Source organism: Lactuca virosa, chromosome 3 (assembly GCF_052849685.1).
Source record: "Lactuca virosa cultivar CGN04683 chromosome 3, Lactuca_virosa_CGN04683_v6, whole genome shotgun sequence".
Taxonomy (NCBI): Eukaryota; Viridiplantae; Streptophyta; class Magnoliopsida; order Asterales; family Asteraceae; genus Lactuca; species Lactuca virosa.
In genome coordinates, this window is record NC_136428.1 from 177,660,455 (window position 1) to 177,683,849 (window position 23,395).

Consider the following 23,395-nt stretch of genomic DNA (forward strand, 5'->3'; position numbering starts at 1 on the left):
GTCTATTACCGTAGATTCATAGAGAATTTCTCCAAAATAGCCAAGCCGCTTACAACACTAACCCAGAAGGATACAAAGTTCAACTGGGAAGACAAACAAGAAGCTGCTTTTCAGAAAATGAAGCAAAATGTTGTGTAGTGCACCAATCCTATCCCTTCCAGATGGAACAGAAGATTTTGTTGTATACTGCGACGCATCAAATCAAGGATTGGGATGTGTATTGATGCAAAGAGGAAAAGTTATCGCCTATGCATCACGACAACTTAAGGTGCATGAGAATAATTACACTACCCATGATCTTGAATTGGGAGCTGTAATTTTTGCACTAAAATTTTGGAGACATTACTTATACGGTACTAAGTGTACTATTATTACCGACCACAAGAGGCTCTAGCACATCTTCAACCAAAAAGATCTTAATATGAGACAACGAAGATGGGTCGAGTTGTTGAATGATTACGAATGTGAGATTCGTTATCATCGCAGAAAGGCAAATGTGGTAGCAGATGCCTTGAGGCGAAAAGAATATATTAAAACCCGACGGGTACGAGCATTAACTATAACTATCCCTTCTAACTTTAACGCACAAATAAGAGAAGCTCAACTTAAGGCTCCAAAAGAAGAAAACATCAAGAACGAAGCATTGCGAGGAATGGAAAAGTAACTTATACAAAGAGATGACGAAACGCGACACTTTATGAACCAAATTTGGACGCGTAAGTTTGGTGGAGTCAGGGACTTGGTCTTAGAAGAAGCTCACAAGTCCAGATATTCTGTACATCCAGGCTCTAACAAAATGTACTTAGATTTAAAAGTACATTATTGGTGGCCAAACATTAAGGCAAAAATTGCTACTTATGTGAGCAAATGTTTGACTCTTTCTAGAGTAAAGGCAGAACATCAAAAACCTTCAGGTTTACTTCAACAACCGGAAATACCTGAATGGAAATGGGAGCAAATATCAATGGACTTCATCACTAAGTTACCTAAAATTCCTAGTGGGTTCGACACTATTTGGGTAATAGTCGATAGGTTGACTAAGTCCGCCCATTTCTTACCAATTAAGGAGAACGACAAGATGGAGAAGCTGACTAGAGTTTATCTTAAGGAAATTGTCAGATTGCATGGAGTTCCAAATTCTATTATTTCTGACCGAGATAGTAGATTCACTTCATGATTTTGGTAATCTCTACAAAAATCCTTAGGAACACGTCTAGATATGAGTACAGCTTACCATCCACAGACTGATGGTCAGAGTGAGAGAACCATTCAGACTTTAGAAGATATGCTCCGAGCCTGTGTAATAGACTTTGGAAATGCGTGGGATACTCATTTACCGTTAATTGAGTTTTCCTACAACAATAGTCATCACACCAGCATCAAGGCTGCACCGTTTGAGGCTCTTTATCGGCGAAAATGTCGTTCCCCAGTATGTTGGGCAGAAGTTGGAGATACACAGATGGCCAGAGAACGTATAGGCAATACCTTACGTAATGGACCAGAAATAATCCACGAGGCAACTGAAAAGATCGTGCAAATTAAGGATCGATTAAAGGTTGCGCGTGATCGTCAAAAGAGCTATGCTGACGTAAGACGTAAGCCTTTAAAATTCCAAGTTGGAGATAAAGTAATGTTGAAGGTCTCTCCTTGGAAAGGCATAATTCGATTCGGAAAACGAGGCAAACTAAACCCACGGTATATAGGACCTTTTGAAATTCTAGCAAGAATTGGTTCTATCGCATACCAACTTAAGTTGCCTCAAAAGCTAAGTAATGTGCACGATGTTTTTCACGTATCAAATCTCAAAAGATGTCTTTCCGATGACACTCTTTTTATACCTCTCGAAGAGATACAAGTCAATACGAAACTCAACTTTGTAGAAGAACCTGTTGAGATCATGGATCGAGAAGTCAAATGATTAAAGCAAAGTCGTATTCCCATAGTGAAAGTTCGATGGAACTCTTTACAAGGACCTGAATTTACTTGGGAACGTGAAGATCAGATGAAGGAAAAATACCCCCAACTGTTTGACGAAACCCCATCCATAAGATAAATTTCAGGACGAAATTATTCTAACGGGGGGAGAATGTAACACTAGTCAAAATAGGTCAATAGACAATCACATGTGATTATACCAGTCATGTAATGTGATTTTGTTAAACTAGTAATATGATAAGAGTGATATGTAGTTCATGATAAATTCTAATATAAATATGAACTTTCTTTATGATACAACTCAAAGTATACATCCATACGATTCCAAAAATATAGAAAATGTCTGAATCTGACTTTGCATGAAGAAGTTATAATAAACCGAACAATATAAATCTATATAATAAGAGCAATTTAAAATAGACTTAGAATTAGTTATTAGAGTCTAAAAGAGAGTTGTAGTACTTGTAAATACCTACGCGTGCATATAAAGAACGTCAAAAACGGAGTTCGTATGTGAAAGTTACGACCTTTCGAAGATTCAGCTGTCAAAAACCCTAATCTGACTGAGTTCATGACGTGAGGAGTTATTTATCCACATCTCGCAATCTAGAAGGTGTGTGACGAGGCTGCAAGGGGATAAGGTCCAAACTCACGATGTGATCAAAGATATCCCACGACGTGATGAGTCACATGGCCACCTTCCGAAGCTAGGGACGCAAATGGCAAGTCTACGGGGATAAGATCCTAAGTCACGACGTGGGCCTTATAAAACCCACGACGTGGGGGTCCAAAATGCCTACTATAAATAGCAGGTCCGACTTCAGCCATTCTTCCACCTAAACTTCTTTCTCCTCTCTCCTTTGCTGAGGCCATCTTGCATCCCGAGCCCCGACGACCTTGTACGCTGACCGTTTCTGCTTAGATTACATAAAATCACGCTACTAGGGTGAGTTTCACGGCCCCACTTTCTAATATTTCGGGGGAAAATGCATGTGAAATATTATATATACGTTATTATTATGTCTATATGATAGTATATAGTTATATTAGCCGGGTATAGTTGTTCTAAATATAATATTTTGAATATATACAACTATTATCAACCTGTCGGCATGTTAATTTACTAATGTAGATCTTGAGTTATACTTAGGATTCTATATATATGTTGTGTGCAATATAGTTCCGAAGTTATATTCGGAAGTTCTATATGTTAAGTTATAAAGTATCTTGCTATTATTGGTTTTATGTCAAGATAAAACTTGGTACGTTATATGTTGTTATTGTTAGTTTTATGTCAACATAAAACTTAGTATGTTATATATTGTTATTGATAGTTTTAGGTCAAGATAAAACTAGGAACGTTATATGTTGTTATTATTGGTTTTAGGTCAAGATAAAACCTGGTTTTACTTCAAGATATAGTTGTTATACTGCCTAAATGTTATGAAGTTAGGAGTAATGTTTAAAAGCATAGTCTAGTAAGTTAGGGTTTTAGACATGAAAATGCTTTTGTTGTTAGAGTTATAGGAAGTCGTCGAAGTCTACATGAGTAATTCTATTCATCAACTAAGATTGGGGATCTTAGCGGAAATCCTCTGAACTGTAACCGTTAATCCCATGTTAACGAGGATGTCGAGTATAGTTAGTATACGGGTTGACCACCCCACTTGTGACTGTTAGCTACAGTCAACCAAAAGCAAGTGATGAACTATCCTTTTACTTGTTATTGTTCCGTCGTCGATGAAGCGTACGGTGTGTTCTCATGGTAAATCATGAGTGTGTTTGTTTCTCATGGTAAATCATGAGTGTGTTTTATCAGAGGTATTATGTCTTGGCAGCGGTTACAGGCTCATGGTAGCAAATTGTTAGAAGCATTATACTTTGTCGTATGCAAGTATTAATGTTAAGTATAAGTTCCCCCTACTTATACATTAGGTTTAAGGAATGTTTAGGTATAACACTTAATTGATAAGTAAACTATTATACCTAATATACCTACTAAATGTTGGAGAGTCAAAATGATACTTTCAAACTATACTTTTGAACGTGGAAAAATGTATTATTTCATGGCGTCAAAACCTATGGACTCACCAACTTTATGTTGACGTATTTTAAAATGCATGCGTTTTCAGGAACTTGAAAAGCAGGTATGTAATCGAACAGAAGAAGTTTTACTATTACCTTTTTGTTCATTAAGAAGTATGCCATAGTCAGATATTATGTAATACGTTCTAGAAAAACAGCTATGTAACTTTCAATTATCAATAAAGGTATGTATTTTCTTAGTACTGTTCAATGTATGTTATATAACTGTGATACGAAGAATGACGTTACACTAACCGGTGTTTCCGCCAAAGCTGGGGGTGTGACAGGAGGTGCCGAGATCCACGTCTAAGATCACGAGTTTTCTGGGTCTGGCCGGCGACTATCAGAGGTTTATCATAGATTTCCCCAAAGATTGTTGTTCCTCTTACCGGACTGACCCGGAAGGGTGTTACTTTTACTTGGGATCTCGAGCAGGAGGCCTCATTTGAGACTCTTTGCCAGAGATTTTGCGAAGCCCCAGTGATAACCCTTCTTCAGGGAGTAGAGGATTTCATAGTTTATTGTGATGCCTCTATATCAGGGATGGGAGCGGTGTTGATGCAGAGGGGACACGTGATTGCATATGCATCGAGGCATTTGAAGCCTCGTGAAACGAGGTATCCCACCCATGATTTGGAGTTGGGGCGGTGGTGTTCGCCCTCAAGATCTGGCGCCACTATATGTATGGAGTCTGGTGCACCATATACAAGGACCACAATAGTCTGAAGTACCTCATGGATCAGCCCAACCTGAATATGAGACAGAGGAGGTGGTTGGATGTGGTGAAAGACTACGACTGCGAGATCTTATATCACCCATGCAAGGCTAATGTGGTAGCCGATGCCTTGAGTCGCAGATCAGAGAGTGCTCCGATCCGAGATGTGTGTATGAGGATGACAGTGAAGACTCCAGTCTTTGATACCATTCGAGAGGCCCAGGTGGAGGCCGTGAGACCAGAGAACCGCAAGAGGGAGCGGTGATTGGGCAGGTTTCTGAGTTTGAGACGGATGGTCGTGGGCTTATGACTTTCCATGGGCGGATTTGGGTGCCCTATACATGTGGAGCTCGGCGTATACTGATGTAGGAGGCGTAAAGATCAAGATTCCTGATCCATCAAGGAGCCACTAAGATGTATTTGGATCTGAAGAGAGATTACTGGTAGTCCTGTATGAAGAGGGATGTGGCATGGGTAGTTGAGAGGTGCTTGACTTGTCGTCAGGTTAAGGCGGAGCACCAGCGTCCACATGGCCCGTTACAACCTCTAGAGATTCCCCAGTGGAAGTGGGAGCAGATTTCCATGGATATTATCACCAAATTACCGAGGACCACGCGAGGTGTCGACGCGATATGGGTGATTGTGGACCGGTTGACGAAGGTTACTGATAGTACAGAGTGAGAGCTCTTCCGCAGAGAAGTTGGCCGAGATTTATATGAGAGAGGTGGTGGCTCGGCATGGAGTGCCGACATCGATAGTATCATATCGGGATTTGCATTTTTACTTCCAGGTTCTGGAAGAGGTTTCATGAGGAGTTAGGTAACCGATTGCACTTCAGTACCGCATACCACCCACAGACTGACGGGCAGAGTGAGCGGATGATTCAGACACTGGAGGACATGCTGCGTGCATGTGTTATGGACTTCGAAGGAAGTTGGGACACTTATTTTCCCTTGGCTGAGTTTTCATATAACAACAACCATCATTCCAGTATTCGCATGCCTCCCTTTGAGCTCTTATATGGGAGGAGGTGTCGGACTCCCATCTGTTGGGGGAGATAGGGCAGAGGGTGATGGGTAGCACTGAGATAGTGCTCAATACGACTGAGCAGATTCAGTAGGTCAGACAGAGGTTACTGATAGTACAGATTCGCCAGAAGAGTTATGCAGACCGACGACGATCCGAGCTTGAGTTCTAGATTAGAGATTTTGTCCTCTTGAAGGTATCCCCATGGAAAGGGGTGATCCGATTCAGGAAGCGGGGAAAGTTGGGTCCCATATATATTTGTCCTTTCAGAGTGACTGCCAGAGTGAGAAAGGTAGCTTATCGGTTGGAGCTACTTGCAGAGTTGAGCCAGATACATAACACCTTTCACGTGTCTCAATTGAGGAAGTGTGTAGCCGATGAGACGGCAGTGGTACCGTTAGAGGACATTCAGTTTGATGCGATCCTGAATTACATCGAGAGGCCGATAGCGATCTTAGATAGGAAGGTAAAGGTCTTGAGGAATAAAGAGGTGCCCTTGGTTCAAGTCCAGTGGAAACATCGGAAGCTGTCCGAGTGGACTTGGGAGCTGGAGTCCGAGATACGCGAGCAGTACCCTGAGTTATTTCCAGAAGATGGCTTCGAGGGCGAAGTCTGATTCTAGTGGGGGAGAATTGTAACATCCCTAAATCAGGTACCTCATCAATCCTTGTTCTTTTGGTAATTGTCAAGTTTGGCCCTTTATTAGAGAAAAGGTGGTAAGTGAGTACGCGGGGTGTACGCGTGTGTATACTCGGCGTACTCATGTTCGTGTTTTTGACGCGGAAGCCACCTAGTACGTTGGGCGTACTAGGCCCAGAGTGAAAAACCTAATTAAGGGTGTGTCCCTATATAAAGAACATGATGGCCTCATTTATGGCCACCATTCCTAGACCTCAACCCTCTCAAACCCTAATTTCTTGTCACTTGAGCTTGTGTGTCCATTTGTGAGCTATTAATTGTTCTTCTAGTTTCTTTGCAGTGAAGAAGGAGCTTTGAAGAGGAAGGAGTAGGAGTCCAGGCTTTGGATCTGAGCCTATCTGTGGTTGGAGCTTCAGTTAGAGGTATAAAGCTCAAAGCTTTCTCATCTTTTTTGATTTATGCTTTATGTGGTCCACTTTAGGGTTTTTGGTCCCAAAGCTTGAAGCTTTATAAGTTGTTGAAACTCCAGAGCCTAATATATGTCCCTTTGAGTGTTTTCATGGAGTGGTTTCATAAAAATGGAGTCTTGGACGTCAAAACCACCCCATGCATGAGATATGAGCATTCTTGAGAATAAAGAGTGAGAGTTTTGGTGTTTGTGACTTTTTCAGCCATGCAAACGCTTAAAGTCATAAACTTTATGGAGTATGAGCCTTTAGGGACTCCAGATCTGAGATTTGAACTAAGGTCTTAACGGATTAAGACCAAATGAGTAGCAAGAGAAAAACTGGGGCGTACGCTGAGCGTAATCCCAGTACGTGTAGTGTACGGTCGAGAATCCCTGATGTATGCATGGCGAAGAAGTACGCCCAGCGTAGAGGGCTTATACGCGCGGCATACGCGCTGCCATTGACTTTTAGTTGACCTTTAGGGTTTGGTCAATTTAAGGACTATTAAGGCCATGGAAGGGTAAAATGGTCTTTTATCCTTCTGTGAGTTTGTAGAAGGGTTTAGTCTAGCTTCTTTGAGAGTCGTTATTAATTAGAGATAATTATCGTATGTGTTAATCGGAGGCTAGACCGATGATTGGAGTTCGAGGTTATCTAATTTCTTACGAGGTGAGTCTTCTCACTATACTTACCTAGAGTGGTAACCTTATGTGTGACCGTAGGGTCTTTTGTGTTTATATTGAGTATTGTGATATCCGGCATTATGTCTTTGTGATTTATGTTGTGTATTATTCTGAGCCTACTGAGTTAGGACCTGAGGGTCCACCCGAGTTGTGGGACCGGAGAGTTCCACTGAGACACATTGATCGGAGGGTGTGACAACCCTAAATTTCTAGCTTGTATAAACGTTCAAATCTATCAATGTTAGACTTGTGTTGCTATCTTTTAGCACTGTTTAGGGTCTATTCTGAGTATTCTGAGACTAGTGCATCAAAGGAATCAGTATTTGAAAGTGTGAGTTTAAGTTCTAGACTACCTAGAAACAATAAACCTCCTCAAAAAGGAGTTTACGGTCAAGACTTTAGAGCTTACGGTCATGGTGACCGTAAACTCCTCCCTACATGTATAATGATTGATCATTTCAACCATTCTTTTCACTTCTCAAGCCTTAGAAATCATTCTCTCTCAAGTATCATGCGACTTTTCTCTTAGATCTTCAAGATTGTAATTATCTCTTCCCTTGATTAGTGGATATCCTTCTATATCTAGTGATTATACATGATTTCATCCATGAAATCTCTTCATTTTGATAGATCTTCAATAAACACCAAGAACACATACTAGTGTTCTTGGATCTTAATCACCATTTCAAGCCTCTATATCGTAAGTACTCCCTCCCTAGCTTGTTATCTAGTTGAAATACCTGATTAGAGCCTTGAAAACCATCATTGTGCAAAGATTTGATGAGTTTACGATTGGATCTCCTTAGACCGTGAACTCCATGACCGTAAGGTCATTAGACCGTAAACACATAGGACCATAAACACATAGGACCGTAAACCCTATGACCGTAAACACATAGGACCGTAAACCACTTTGACCATAAACTCTTATGGTCATGCCACATGGACCGTAAACTCAATACGGTGGCCATAGACCCTAGTTATGGAATCATATGTAATTGTATCCCTTAAATCTTAGAGTTTCCTAGTCTATAAGGGTGTTACCCTTCTTAATTAGTTGTTTAGAAACTAATTACATACACATATATGCCATTATATGTCATTTAGGACCCGTTGTGTATCGGTAGTTCATTCGTGGAACTTCTCATCCTTACGCGCGTATTCGTTTGAATCACCCACATCAGGTGAGTTCATACCCCATAATGAATCTTTTAACTGTTTTAAATGCTTTTAAGGGGGGGAATACAAGTTGAACACAATGATAATTGTGTAAATAATTGTTATAAACATCTTTCAAAAGACTGCTTATGTCATTTATAAGTGATCAAAACATTTCAAAAACTCTTTTAAAGTTATGTTACTTTATAGTTTAACAAAACTCCATTTTTAAAGTACAAGCATAACTTAGTAGTAAAATGAGTCTTTTCAATAACAGTTCAAGTAGTTTACTAGTAAACTATAAGGGGTATAGTTTAGGGGTTCAGTTCATACTATAACGAGAACATATTAAGATACTATAACAAGAGACGATACTAAGATACTATAACAAGAGAAGATACTAAGATACTATAACAAGAGAAGATACTAAGATACTATAACAAGAGAAAATACTAACATACTATTACAAGAGAAGATACTAAGATACTATAACAAGAGAAGCTACTAAGATACTATAACAGAACGAACATACTAAGATGCTATAGCATGGAACAACTACAGGATCTAACTATGCCAATGAATCACTAACTCATTGTTCTAAACAAAAGGTGATAGTTATATTGGGTATACATGATCACATAACCTTAATGTGGATTACACGGCCTAGCAAATGGGTTGCGGAAGTCGCGTTTGGTTCCCAGAATCTCTTGACAGGGAGAACGTATAGTATGGGTACTAGCCTTCACATTATGACCTTGATAAAACAGACATGTTTTAAGGTAACCAGTACTGCAGGTCGTCAATTCAAAAGACCCCTGTGTACTTACATTTTCCCATTACTTTCATATTGTGGCAGTTCCACTTGAAAGTTAATTCAAACTATTTTAGAGTTAAGATAGTTATAAACTAGGGAAAACTTACATTTTACAAACGACAATCAGAACAGTCGCTTCTAGTACATTCAATAGAAAGGGACCATAATGCTAATCTTATGATTCCTTAATGTATACATCAAGGGATATATATAAATAGGATCTGACAGGTAATAGGATGTGTGTTTTCCGCTTCATTTCCTGTTCCTTGTTTGGTTGTGGGCTTAGAGCAGATCCACCCAACCTATATAAATCATATGTAATTAAATACATATAATCATATGTGATTATATGTATTTAATCACATGTAATTTATGTGACTAAATACATATAACCACATATGATTTATGTGATCATATGAATTTAATCACAAATGGTGGTGTTAGTTGTAGTAGTGGGTGGTGGTGACAGGTGGTGGTGGTGGTGGTGGGTGGTAGCGGTGGTGATGAGTTGTGGCGGCGTGTTGTGATGTTTGGTGGTGGTGGTGGTGATGGTGGTGGTGGGTGGGTGGTAGCGAGTGATGGTGATAGTGATGGTTGGTGGTTTTGGTTAGGTGGTGGGTCAGGGTAGTGGTGGCAGATGATAGTTACGAGTGGTGGAGGTGGATGGTGGTGATGGGTGATGGTGGTAGGTAGTAATGGGTGGTGGCAGATAGTGGTAGCGGTGGTGGTAGCGGTGGTGGTGGCGGGTGGTAGTGATGGTGGTGGGTGGGTGGTGGTATGTGATGGTTGGTGGTTGTGGTGGGCATTGGGAGTGGGTAGTGGTGATGATGGGTGGTAGAGGTGGTGGTGGTGGTGGGTGGTGTTGGTTGGGTGGTGGTAGGTAGTTATCATGGTGCTAGGTGATGATGGTGGTGGTGAGTGCTGGTATTGATGAGTGGTGGGTGGAAGTAGTGGTGATGGGTGGTGGTGGTTGGTGGTGGTTGCGGGTTGTGGTCATGAGTGATTGAGATGGGTGGGGTGGTGCTGATGGGTGGTTGAGGTGGGTGGTGATGGCAGGTTGTGGTGTTGGTTGTGTGGTAGTATGTGGTGATGGTGGTGGTGGGTGCTAGTTTTTATGGGTGATGGGTGGGGGTGGTTTTCGGTGATGGTGAGTGGTGGTGGAGGCAGGTGGTGGTGAAGAGTGGTGGGTGATGGGTGGTGGTGGTGGGTGGTGTTTGGTGGTGGTGGTGATGGGTGGTGGAGGTGGTGGTTGGTGGTAGGTGGTGTTGGTTGGGTGACGAATGGTGTTGATTAGTGAGTTTTTTAATTGTTTGTAACTATGTTTTGATTTATATGAATATTATTTTATAATTTTAATTAAAAAAATTATTTAGTCAAATAATATAGATTTATGTAATTTTGTCAAATAGATAAGTGTACGGTCACAAAGCCGTCTCCTTAAGAATGTAAACCAAAAACAAATATTGGAAAACACATTTGACTAAAGTTCGTACTCAAGAATCAAGATATTACTGCATGATCAAGGAAGACATGTACCAGCAGTGTAAGGACATGCAGCTAACATAAACTATTTACCCTCACAATTGTTAGTTATTTATGTTCACTCTTTGATCATAAAATAAAATAAAAATTATCGGAAAACCACCCAAAGGCCGATTTACTAATCTTTATTCGTATTAAAATCCAATTAAGGAAGGACATGTCATCTTATAGACTGAAAACAAGATCCAGGGAAAATATTAAAAAAGAAAAAGAAATTAAAAATGGAAGGATTCTGGCCGTTAAATCTAACAACATCTAGAGGAAATTAGTTTATTATGATTTGCATATCTTTTTCATATTTTCTTAACAATATATACCATAGTGCAATTTAATAGATATCCAACTGAATATGCTTTTGAAAATTATGATAGTATTGCAAGTTAACTAGTTCTAAAATAATTAATTTTTTTTAAAACAAAATCTAGATGAAAGGGAGGTTATTTAATTTTTTAAAAACGGTCGGAATATATTAGAAACTCTAACAAAAAACTATGAGGTTTTACCGTCGAAACCATATATATATATATATATATATATATATATATATATATATATATATATATATATATATATATAGGTGAGATCGGTTGAAAACTCATATTTTCTCGAAAACCCGAAAACTAAAAGTGGAGCGTTAGATCAAAACTCATTCATTAAGGGCATGATCGTAATCTTATCAATCTCATTTGATGGTTAATTTTTTGTGTTATTGCAAATATTAATAGAAATGTCTAAAAAATTACAAAATAAATCAAATTTTCGGACTTTTTTAAAAATAGTATTTTTCAAATTTTTTTTTAAAGTACAGATTTTTTAATTTTTTATATAAAACAAGAATTTTGGAAAAAAAAATTGGAAAAATTTTTTTTTTAAAAAAAAACTACAATTTTTTTTATAAAACATTTAAAAATAAATAAAACTAAAAAAAAAAAGTGGAAAATTGAAAAAATACTATAATTTTTTAACCAAAAAAATCAACATTTTGGGTACATTTATGCATATTTTTACAAACACATATATGCATATTTCATATACTATAATATTTGTAAGGAAATCATAAGAAAACTCATTTTATTACTAATCTATAGACACAATACAATAAGTATTTTAATCGATACAATATAAAATATAAAAAACAAAAAAATGCTACAAAATTTCAAAGTATTTTCACGTCTTCGTGTCAAAATTCCATAATTTCTTCAATTTATCATTTTTACCTCTTCAATATTCACCACAATTTTTCCAAATTTACAAGAAAATTAAAAAAAAAATTGATTGATGCAATTCATATGTGAATTACATGTGAATCACATGTAATTCATATGTGAATTACATGTGATTTACATGTGAATCACATGTAATTCATATGTGAATTACATGTGAATCACAAGTAATTCATATATAAATTACATGTGATTCATATGTGAATAACATGTGATTTACATGTGAATCACATGTGATTCATATGTGAATTACATGTGATTTACATGTGAATCACATTTGATTCATATGTGAATTACATGTGATTTACATGGATATCACATGTGATTCATATGTGATTTACATGTGAATCAAATTTAATTCATATATGATTTACATGTGAATCAAATGTAGTTCATATGTGATTTACATGTGAATAACATGTAATTCATATGTGAATCACAAGTGAACTACAATATGAAATAAATGAAGCTATTCTATGTTGCACGGTTGCAGATATGGGTGATCGTATTTGAAATGTTTCATCCAACATATTTTATATTTTTTAAAGCCAATGCTAACCATGGTTTCATTACTCCATCATAGTGTACAATTGTTCCCTCCTCGATACTTCCTGCTTGGTTCTAGAATGATACCCCAATCCATGAACATGCCATTTTCGCTCCAATCCATTGTCTGGTTGTAAAATGTCAGCCAACCTAACAGTTTTTAAGGCTTTGAACCCCCGCCAGCTGTCCCATAAAGAACCATAATCTTTTTGCATCCAATTTGAACCCCATTTTGTATAACGACTGTTGTCTTGAACAGTTTTATGCCAACGAACATCATTTGTTAAATCAGATTCTTTGCTATTCTTGCGACGTTTTCTTTGACCTCTTGTATATGCATTTGTGTTCCTATAAAAGAAATGAACAGATTTCCATCTTTTGTAGCACCTATCAAAATACAAGATAAGCAAAGTCAAAGTTAAAGTCAAACAATGGTCTTGTCTTGTTAATGTCAATGTCAATGATAAAAGATTATTCACAAACCAGGAAGATTTTCTAGGTGTTTGTAGCATATTCCTTCGTCTACATCAATTGTGGGGATGAATTCATCAATGAATTGGTGTGGCTTTTTGTTTCCTAATCCATATTTGGCTGCAAGATGATCTAGAAGCTCAACATCAGTTGGTTCAAATTTTACACCAAGAGGAAACCCAAGCTACTTAACTGACACCTGCAAATTGAAATGTATATAAGGTGAAGTTTCCAGTTGTTTATACTATGAGAATTTGGAAGGAATCATTCTTACATTGTTGTTATCAATCTTGTAATGGCATTGTGCGCATTCCCTGTTTGCTCCACCGTCTTTGACTTGATGGACTAAAGGAAGACTAGAAGTTGTTACATTCCTTGCAATACTTCTACCATCAACAAGCCAACTTCTACGGTATATTCAAAGGGTAAATTACATTAGTGGGCAAGAAACTTAACTTTTGTTGAAAAGGAATACTAGTACAATAACCAGTGATCATCTTTCTTTAAAGATTGTGGAAAATGGGTAATGATGAAAGAATATCAATAAGGCAAGGGCCTGTGATATTACATTTTCACTTATCCTTGGTATCCATTGATTAGATTAAGAATGCATAAAATTACAACACATAGGAATCATTTTCCTAAGCAGATAAGAGATCATAATCAATAAATATGCATCAAAAGTTCAAAACCCTTTATTTACAGATTGATTGTGCCTAGTTTCATATTTGTTTCATATCATAAAAAGAAACCACTTCACGCATAAAGCTTAAGTTACATAAATGCATCTTATCTTATGAGCCGAATGATTTCATAAAGTACTCCTTTTTTGTTCTAGAAATAGAGTAACCTAATGCTCGCATAAAAGTAGATGTAGCCATGTAGGCTGATACCCAAATTCAAACATACACACACACACATTCTCCATCTATATTTCATATCCAGATACTTAAAAAAGAAAGAGAAAATTACGATATAATTGAAAAATCAGAAACATTACCATTTTAGAATTAGGAATATCACTGAGAACAGAACAGAGAGCTACGACAGATGCTTTGTACTGGAGACGAACTTCATCAAGAGCTCCATCGCTGTTTAAGATAGTATTTGAAATGTTGATTATGTTGACTTAGAATCCTAACACGAGATTGAAATCACGTAGAAGAAAACAATTGCAAACCCTAAGTTTTTGGAATTTACTGCAACTGAAACTGAACAGGTGAGGGCGTGAGGCGACGACAGGTTGAGAGATTTTTCTGGCAGAGGTGAGACGATGATGTAGGTTTGGAGGAGGCGATGGTGGTGATGTTTTTTTAGGTGAGATCGGCGGAGTTGATTGTGATCGTGCGAGTTTTAGAGAGATATGTCCACCGGAAAGGTCCAGTAGTCGGTGTTAGTTTCATGGAATCTGATTGATTTATTCCCTGAATGGGGTCATTTTTTGTTATCCCTAAAATATCCTCTGTGACATTTTATTACTATACCCCCGCCATTCTATTGATCTATTTATTTACAAAAATGACACAATACATCTTGGCCATTATTTGTTTTGATCTAACGATACTCTTTTAGTTCTCCGGTTCTCGGGCAACTTTGAGTTCTCAAATGATCCTTCCTCTCTGTCTATATATATATATAGGTTCGGTTGAGATTACAAATAAAATAGAGATCTTGAGTGTAACATCCTGTTTCGGATCGTCCGTGATTAGGGTTCGTGGACTGCAACCCGGGCATGAGGAAGTCTCGGGGGTTGCAACGAGTTGCTGGGAGCGTAGGGCAGCTCGTCACCTTTCCGTGGATATGAGGTTCATTGGAAACTGAGTTATATCAAGGAAGCAATGGAAGTTTGAAGTTATAGCAGAATAAGTCCCTTATTTGAGAAAAGTGGCAGCTGAGTACGCTGGGCGTACGTGTGTGTACGCGTAGCGTACTCATGTGCGTGATTTTTAAGCGGAGCCACCTAGTACGCCGGGCGTACTAGGCACAAAAGGAAAACCCTAATTGAGGGGAGTGTCCCTATAAAAAGAATGATATGGCCTCATTCCTGGCCACCATCCTCAGTCAGTAAATCCTCTCAAACCCGAATCCTTGTTCCTGAGCTTGTATGTGACCATTGTGAGCTTATAAGTGTTCTTGTGGGATTTTTGGAGTGAAAAAGGAGCATGGATGAGAATAGAGTTGGAGTCCAGGCTTTGGATCTGAGCTTTTCTATGGTTGGAGCATCATTTGAAGGTATAAAGCTCAAAGCTTTCCCATCCTTTTTGTTTTGAGCATGATATGTTTCATTTTAGGGTTTTTGGTCCCAAAGCTTGAGGTTTTATGAGTTGTTGCACTCCAGAACCTAATTTATGTCCTTTTAAGTGTTTCTAGTGGAGAGGATCCATAAAAATGAGCTCTTGAACGTGAGAATCAACCTATGCATGAGATATGAGCATTTTGAGTTAAGAGAGTAAGAGTTTTGTGTGTTTGTGACTTTATCAGCCATGCAAAGGCTTAAAGTCACTGACTTTATGGAGTAAGAGCCAGTATGGAGACCAGATCTGGGATTTAAGTTAATATCTTAATGGGTTAAGACCAAATGAGTAGAAAGAGTGAATCTGGGAAGTACGATGAGCGTAATTCTAGTACGCCCCACGTACTGCCCGAGTGTCCCCGATGGCCAATCTAGATTCGTGAGTACACTGAGCGTACCAAGGGAGGTATGCCCCGCGTAACCTCACTGTGGAGTTTTGGGCTAAGTCTCATTTTGGGCCTTGAGTGTTGGGCTAGTTGCAATAGATTTTTGGACCACAAAAATATATTCATGTGCTTTGGGTCCTTCAGTTGGGCTTTCCATTTATATTTGAGAGTTGGGCCTCGGGAGAGCCCATTTATTATTGGGCCTTGATGGGCCCAATGGGTTTTAGGTCATTGATGAGCTAGTTAGTGGGGCTACCTTTAGACCTAATGAGTGAGAGTCTGCACTTAGTTCCTAATTGGGTTAATTGTGGGTTTTGGCTCAGAGATAGAGGCTGGTGCGTAGCAGCAGCGTTTATAGGAGTTGTTCTTCATCCGAGGTGAGTCTTCTCACTATACTTACCTTGAGTTGTATATATGTGTGACCGGAGGGTCTTATGTGTATATATTGTGTATTGAGATATCCTGCATCATGTCTTTGTGATTTATGATGTGTGTTATGTTGAGCTATATTGAGTTAGGACCGAAGGGTCCACCCGAGTTATGGGACCGGAGGGTCCCACTGAGACACATTGACCAGAGGGTCTTATCTGAGTTATAGCCATGAGAGGCTAATGAGATATGTGTGGTATTTTGGGGAACTCGCTAAGCTTCGTGCTTACTGTGTTATGTGTTTCTGGTTCCTTTCAGGATCACGGGAAGGGCCGACTTGATTGTACACACCAGAGAAAGAGTTATGATTTGAGGATCCTGGGTTTTATTCAACAATTGATTATGTGTTTGGATAATTTGACATATTGGGGATTTTTGTTAAATATGTTAATAAGATTTATGTGAAATTAAAACGAAAAATTAGTTTGAAAATTTACGTTGTTACAAGTTTGTATCAGAGCCTTGGTTTGAGGGATTCGGATGCACCTCCGGGTGTGTTTGGACTCAAACTGAGGATTTGAGAAAAAATTTCAAAAGAGAAATTTTTTTCTAAAATAAGAAAGAGTTTTAGAGAAAACAAGTTGGAGCCATGTGTACAATAAGCCAGAGCCTGAACGGTGATTTCCCAAAATACCCTTACTTTTGTGTTATGAGATATTTATGAGATACTTTATGAGATATTATGCATGCTATAGGGTAGGCAAGGTATTTTATATTTTAGGACTAGAGTGGCCTGATTTGTGATGCCTTAGCCTAGGAGTTTCTGCTATTTGTGATGTGCTTTTGAGTATGAGTTGAGTAAGAGTATTTAGCAGGGATCACCTTTAGAGAGTCCTGAGTTGAGTGATAATCTAGGAGAGATACCTAGATGAGCATTGGAGGAGCCTATTGATGGAGTAGTTAGATACCTGCGAGAGGTAGGGTTGCGTGAGTGCGGTGATACATTTTGAGTGTGAGTAGAGCAAGTGGAGTTGTAACCTAGAGTGGTTTACGTGTTGGTGGAGATTATTCGATGCACAAATGCTGCTTGCTTTGTGCTTTGTGGAACTCTTCATGATGGGAGTCAACTACTAAGTGAATGCGACGATATTCAGGAGGTAGATGGCTGGCATCATAAGGAGTTCTTCAACAGCTGATGGCAGAGGAGAGTGAGAACCTAGGAAGAGCCTATGGAAGTGACTTGAGCCAGATGAGTACGCTGATAAAGGAGGATATTCGCTGGAGGGCGAACAGGTGTAACGGGATTGGTGATCGAAAAGGTTGAGCAACTACTTAGCAAATCTGGGATGATCTGTGTGGAAAGTATGGGTAGATGTGGCAGGTAGTATGGGCCTGTACTACTGAAAGCAGAGGATCCATACTCGAAACAGGGAAAATACCAGAGGTTCTAAGCAGCAGATTGAAAAGAGAATATGGTTCGAGTACCATGATTCATAGCAGATTGAGAAGAGATAACATGGTTCGAGTACCATGATTCGCAACAGATTTAGAAGAGATAACATGGTTCGAGCACCATGATTCGTAGCGGATAGTACTTCTGACTTTACCAGTTATCCCGTTGTGCTTGTTTAGACTGAGGACGGATATGATAGAGTGGGGGGCCAGAGGGCCATGTTGAACGAGTTTCAGTGGGACATACCTAGAGAGGGAAATCGAGTTAGTGCTGAGAGATTTTCATTGGTGAGATGCTAGTTGGAGTCGCAAGACTCAGGGATTAGTAGAGATGAGACTTTATGGAGAGTTGCGGCCTGAGTTGAGTAATTGGTTGATAGTTGATATGTCACTTTCTGTGACAAGAGTTGTGTTGTTCCCGTTTCCTGAGGAAAGAAAAAGAGATATCGATTTTCCGGTTTCGTAGTTAAACCCCGTGGGGTAGCATAGGGTTGCAACCTTTTCACCAGAGTATTTGAGCAATATGTTTGCTGGGAGGTATTTCTTATACCATGAGAGAGTTAGTAGTAGAGACTGAGATGAGGGCAATGAGATGCCTTAGTCGAGTCAGGCATACTTTTAGCACCAGTTTCAAGTGATCAAGAGGAGTATACTGGGGCGGTGGCCCTCGTTTTCTACGTTGTGTATCGACTATGAGAGTGAGGTCTCTTGCTTTATGATGATTCCCGTGATGGGAAGGTTGTCGAGGAATCAAAAACGAGATGCGTGATTGTGCATTATTTCCGGATTGAGAGTCATCACTAATTCAGAACAGTTGGGGTATTCGACAGTGTGTCGGTTTGAGGCTTCGAGATGACTAGAGGCAGTCACGTCGGGGAATTCTAAGATTTTTGTCTGAGTTACGGGATACTTGGAGTTATTTGGTCATTATCCGGAAGATCATTGACTGCTGTGTTGTACATTCTATGAGACGAAATTTGTACATCTGGCGAGCCAGTCTCTGGGGTCGACTGTGGTATGTCAATTGGTGATGGTTTGAGCCCTGAGTGGGGGAGAACTAGGTATTTTATTTAGAGGATCAGATATTTGTTTGAGAGATGTTAGAGAATTGGCTATGGATATCTGCAGTACGGACACCTGAGACTTGGGTTATATGTTGATGAGGTAAGGTGCAGAGCGAGATAATGCATGTTGTATGAGTTCAGAAGAAGATAAGGTTCAGATTTCCGCCAAGGTGTTCTCAGTCATTGGCGATTCCTCCATGCCTCGAATTGGGAAATGAGGTATTTCGAGGATTTCGAGTTGTGTGAGTGGAAGATCAGTGGTCGAGGTAAGAAATTATGAGGTTCTGAGAGGGTATGTTGCGGTATCCGAGTATGGTGCTGTGAGTGGAAGATCTTTGGATGAGACAAGACATCGTGAGGTTCTGTGATGGCATACCGGGGTATCTGAGTATGACGCCCTAGACTTTTGGGATTACTTTAGACTTGAGTTTGTGAGATGGAAAGTGGAGTACCATGTCGCTATTGTTGCAGTGGAAACCTTCAGCTAATTGTCATCAAACGGGATTATCCAAGAATGTGAATTGCAGCAAGAGAAAGTGTTTTTCACGACGGTTGTCGTCAGGAGTAGCGATGCTTAACATGGGTGGGTGAGTGTACCTACCTATGTTGGACCGTGGAGTATTTGATAGTGGACTCAGTGTAGTGACTATTTGAGGATGAGAATATGGGGTAATAAGAGAGTAAACAGATCCGGGTGGGACTAATCACTTGGGATTGTCAGGGAAGACCGTGTGGAGAGCTCAGGTAGAGTAAGAGAGAGTATCGTGTGATTGCGGAGAGCCGTAGAATACGTGAGTTAGAGAGAGAGTATTGTGTGACTGAGGAGAGCCATAGCATACGTGAGTTAGAGAGAGAGTATCATGTGATTCCGGAGAGCCGTAGCATACATGTGTTAGAGAGAGAGTATCGTGTGACTGCGGAGAGCCGTACCATACGTGAGTTAGAGAGAGAGTATCGTGTGACTGCGGAGAGCCGTAGCATACGTGAGTAAGAGAGAGAGTATCGTGTGACTACGGAGAGCCGTAGCATACGTGAGTTAGTAAGAGAGAATCGTGTGACTGCGGAGAGCCGTAGCATACGTGAGTTAGAGAGAGAGCGAATATCGTGTAACTGCGGAGAGCCGTAACATACGTGAGTTAGAGAGACAGTATCGTGTGACTACGGAGAGCCGTAGCATACATGAGTTAGAGAGAGTATCGTGTGACGGCGGAGAGCCGTAGCATACGTGGGTTAGAGAGAGAGAGTATCGTGTGATTCCGGAGAGCTGTAGCATACATGTGTCAGGGAGAGTATCGTAAGACTGCAGGGAGCCGTAGCATTCATGAGTCAGCAAAAGAGAGAAAGAGTATCGTAAGACTGTGGGGAGCCATAGAATTAGTGTGTGAGAGAGAGAGAGAGAGAGAAAGAGACAGAGAGAATATTGCAAGAATGTCGGGGGCCGTAGCATTTGCCAGACAATGAGAGAGTGCCATTGGACTACGGGGAGCCGTAGCACTTGTTAGTAAGTGAGAGAAAGTATTGTATAATTGCGGGGAGTCGCAGCCTTATTAGTCAGGGTATGACGTAGAGCGGCTCTTAGGCATATGTAGCCTTACCAGAAGAGTCTGTCAGAACCTGGGGGCCGAACCAAGGGCGAGACTGGGAACTCGGTAGTTGTCGAAAATCGTTGTGTTTTGAGTTAAAGAGGGGTTGTCGCGAATCAGACGGATCAAGGTGTAATTCATGCGTCGAATCGTGGAACATGTGTCATGAGTTGAGTGCTATATTGGGACGAGTGGTTCTAATTCTGTGTCGGAACACACTCTACTGGGTGAGTTTTGTTCTATCTGTGAGGAGAATGAGCAGTTTGAGACTTCAGGTGGATCTCATTCTGAGAGATATACGTTTCCGTCTGATGTGTTAGACTTGAGTGAGATAGTTTATTGGTTTGGGAAGGACCACGAGACATACAGAACTAGTAAGTAGTAGACGACAGAGGTCGGAAGTGAGGTGACTTAAGGAGAGGATTGTAGTGTTCGCTTGAGGTAAAGCGAACTTCGTGACTTCACGTGTCACATGAAGGGCTGAGATAGATAGTGTGAAAGGGAGTTATTAAGAATAAATGGTTGGACGAGAAATGAGTAGCCTTGGAGGTCCAACCGTTGGGTCGGGAGTTGACCTGGTGTTCAGTGTCGGAAGGAACATTTGAGAGCAACTGGGGCTTATGATTATGGGAGTTTGAGGATCATTCCTTCAGAAGATTTCTGATATCTTCTCAGGCGGTGGGTCCTTGGTGGGATATGACCTTTCCATTCCTTTTAAGTTATGACCAGGGTCGATTAGAGAAAAATAGTTGGTAGAGCGCGCCTAGACTTTCTTATTCGAAGAGCGATTAACATGATCATATTCTGTGAGGGTGGTCTGGCAGGGAGATGGACCACTAGAGTTTTCATGTTCTGAAGAGACCGGACGAATACCGTAGTGGCAGAAGAGTCTGTCTATTTTTGGGATTGGGAGTTCTTATTGGGTTCGATCTATGTGTTGATAAGGAGCGATTTCGAGTGGAAATCAAATTCAAGTGGGGGAGAGTTGTAACATCCTGTTTCGTATCGTTCGTGATTAGGGTTCGTGGACTGAAACTCGTGCATGAGGAAGTCTCAGGGTTGCGACGAGTTGCTGGGAGCGTAGGGCATCTCGTCACCTTTCCATGGATATGAGGTTCATTGGAAACAGAGTTATATCAAAGAAGCAATGGAAGTTTGAAGTTATGGCAGAATAAGTCCCTTATTTGAGAAAAGTGGCAGCTGAGTACGCTGGGTGTACGTGTGTGTACGCTTAGCGTACTCATGTGCTTGATTTTTAAGCGGAGCCACCTAGTATGTTGGGCGTACCAGAGGGTACGCTAGGCATACTAGGCACAGAAGGAAAACCGTAATTGAGGGGAGTTTCCCTATATAAAGAATGAGATGGCTTCATTCCTGGCTACCATCCTCAGTCAGTAAACCGTCTCAAACCCTAATCCTCGTTCTTAACCTTGTGTGTGACCATTGTGAGCTTATAAGTGTTCTTGTGGGATTTTTGGAGTGAAGAAGGAGCATGGATGAGAATAGAGTTGGAGTCCAGGCTTTGGATCTGAGCTTTTCTATGGTTATAGCATCATTTGAAGGTATAAAGCTCAAAGCTTTCCCTTCCTTTTTGTTTTGAGCATGATATGGTCCATTTTAGGGTTTTTGGTCCCAAATCTTGAGGTTTTATGAGTTGTTGCACTCCAGAACCTAATTTATGTGCATTTAAGTGTTTCTAATGGAGAGTATTTTGAGTAAAGAGAGTAAGAGTTTTGTGTGTTTGTGACCTTATCAGCCATGCAAAGGCTTAAAATCACTGACTTTATGGAGTAAGAGCCATTATGGAGTCCAGATCTGCGATTTGAGTTAATGTCTTAAAAGGTTAACACCAAATGAGTAGAAAGAGTGAATCTGGGAAGTACGCTGAGCGTAATTCCAGTACGCCCTGCGTACTGCCCGAGTGTCCCCGATGGCCAATCTGGATCCGTGAGTACGTTGAGCGTACAAAGGGAGCTACACCCCATGTAACCTCATTGTGGACTTTTGGGCTAAGTCTCATTTTGTGCCTTGAGTGTTGGGCCTCGAGTTTGGGCTTGTTGCAATAAAGTTTTGGACCAGAGAAATATATTCATGACCTTTGGGTCCTTGAGTTGGGCTTGCCATTTAGATTTGAGAGTTGGGCCTCGGGAGAGCCCATTTATTATTGGGCCTTGGTGGGCCCAATGGGTTTTAAGTCATTGATGAGCTGGTTAGTGGGGCTACCTTTAGACCTAATTAGTGAGAGTCTGGACTTAGTTCGTAATTAGGTTAATTGTGGGTTTTGGCTCAGAGATAGAGGTCGGTGCGTAGCAGCAGCGTTTATAGGAGATGTTCATCATTCGAGGTGAGTCTTCTCACTATACTTACCTTGAGTGGTATTTATGTTTGACCGGAGGGTCTTATGTGTATATACTGTGTACTGAGATATCCTGAATTATGTCTTTATGATTTATGCTGTGTGTATGCTGAGCTTTATTGAGTTAGGACCGGAGGGTCCACCCGAGTTGTAGGACCGGAGGGTCCCACTAAGACACATTGACCGGATGGTCTTATCTAAATTATAGCCATGAGAGGCTAATGAGATATGTGTGGTATTTTGGGGAACTCACTAAGCTTCGTGCTTACCGTATTATGTGTTATGTGTTTCAGGGTCCTTTCAGGATCGCGGGAAGGCGTCGGCTTGATTGTACACACGAGAGAAAGAGTTATGATTTGAGGATCCTGGGTTTTATTCAACAATTGATTATGTGTTTGGATAATTTGACAAATTGGGGATTTTAGTTAAATGTGTTAATGAGATTTATGTGAAATTAAAACGAAAAATTTCTTTGAAAATTTACATTGTTACATTGAGATTCAACCTCAACCACGTATTTCACATTTGTCGCTCTAACCCTCCAGCGTACCGGCGCGGCAGGCCTTGTATATTTATAAATGATTATACAACGCCGCCCCTTCCTTT

General features: G+C 40.2%; 1 pseudogene; it reads right to left on the bottom strand.

Moving 5' to 3' along the window:
* Positions 1-12,846: 12,846 nt before the first annotated feature.
* LOC145164275 (SUPPRESSOR OF GAMMA RESPONSE 1-like) lies at positions 12,847-14,167 on the bottom strand (annotated as a pseudogene).
* Between the last annotated feature and the right edge of the window lie 9,228 nt (positions 14,168-23,395).